Genomic DNA, 1,930 nt, shown 5'->3' with positions numbered 1-1,930 from the left:
CAGTCTGAGCTCTACCGGCGCTAACAGCCCCAACAACGGGCTCCGCACGCTCCTCGACGGCCCTTGAGGCCCCAACAGTTTGCTCAGGAGGTCTCTCCTCCTCAGTAACGTCCTCCACAACCACGGCGGGCGTGCTAACCGGAGTACTAACCGGGCCCGACCCGAATAACTCCTCAAGAGTCGCAGCCATGAACTCGGCCTGCTCCGAACACTCTCCTACAAACAAAAAACGTCAGCCAAAATTTCGGCATTACGACGGCATGAAATGGATAAATCCAAAAACAAACACAACCTGCAATACAAAAAAACAACACAAAAACGACTCGCCCCTCTTTTCAAGCAAAAGACGAGTCAAAACCACAAAAACGGCATTTCAAGACCCATACAAGGTCTGCCAACAACCCAAAATACATTCCCGACACAATGGGGATTTTTCTACGGTTCAAAAAGGCAATTCATACGCTAATTTGAGCCCAAACCGGTCAAAAATTCAAAAACGACCGCAAAAAGGCAAACGTGATTTTATCACGCCTCAAGGTGACCTAAAATACCAATGAGGTCCATTTCAAGGCAAACTGACTCAATTCAAGCCCAAACAGGCGCTTATTTCGTCAGACGTAAGACCGTCGCAAAAGGCAAAAATCCAATTTTGCCCACAAACACCCAACGAAGGTCCTTAAATGGCAAACACGGGTTTTCCCAACTACAATGCAACCTAGTGGGACCCACTACCCAAGCAAATAAACTTGGCATTGTGAAATGAGACGGTTTCTCGCCTCAATCACGTTTTTCGAGCACAGGGAGCGGGAACGGGGACCAAAATGCAAACTAAAAGCACCCCTATACACCTAAACAGGTTTCTAACCTAATGCAAACATCAATTTCACTCGAAATTGGCTCAATCAAAAACGCCCAATTCGATTTTTAGGGCAAAATTTCGCCCTAATTTAATCAAGCTAAAATCGACAAATGTGAAAGGATTCAAGAGGAAATACTTACCTTGAGATGACATTTGTTGACAATGGCATGCATTTAAAGCAAGCTAGAAGGTCCTTTAATGGCGATTTTGCGAGATTTTTGAGGTTGAAGATGAATATTCATCCGCAGCTCAACCTCGCGTCTTTTTAACAGAAAATAGGGAAGCCGGCTTCTATCGCCAGATGGCTCGCGCCTAAACCAGACCTCCCCTTTGCTTTTTCAGCGAAATTTGGGCTTTGGCCCAATTCCCCACAACAAATTCGAATTTTCGTTGACGATATTGAATGTCGTCATTTCCTCGAAAACAAACAAAACCAAATAGTGAAAATTCAAATTCGCTATTTTCAAAAACTTCAAGCAAACGGCGATCGAAACCGCCAACTTCAAAAATAATAGCGAAAATTCAAAATCGCTATTTTCCTCCAACTTCAAAATAACAGCGAAAATTCAAAAACCGCTATTTCTCCAAATTTCAAGCAACGACGGCACACAAACCGTCACTTCAATCAATGGTGAAGATTCCAAATTCACTATTTCTTCAAATGTCAACGGCGGCACATAAACCGTCACTTCAATCAATGGTGAAGATTCCAAATTCACTATTTTCACCACATGTCAACGGCGGCACATAAACCGTCACTTCAATCAATAGTGAAGATTCCAAATTCACTATTTCCTTCCAACACCAGCAGGGGGCTTCCTCGCGGAACCCGCTCATTCCAAAAACAGTGATAGTGAAAATCCAAGCTCACTATTTCCACAGCGGCATCATGAGTTCGCTACTTCCAAAGCAAGCCCATTTGACGCGGCTACTCCCATGGTCCATCAACCGACCTTATCATTTGGCTGGCGAGCCTTTGTCCGCACCCTTTCAAGGACAGATCCCGAAGATGCCTCGGGTACATTTCCTTATCATTTGGCTGGCGAGCCTTGGTCCGCACCCTTTCAAGGA

This window comes from Silene latifolia, chromosome 1 (genome assembly GCF_048544455.1).
Source record: "Silene latifolia isolate original U9 population chromosome 1, ASM4854445v1, whole genome shotgun sequence".
Taxonomy (NCBI): Eukaryota; Viridiplantae; Streptophyta; class Magnoliopsida; order Caryophyllales; family Caryophyllaceae; genus Silene; species Silene latifolia.
The sequence above is the reverse complement of the archived record's forward strand: the minus strand, read 5'-3'. Positions refer to the sequence as shown.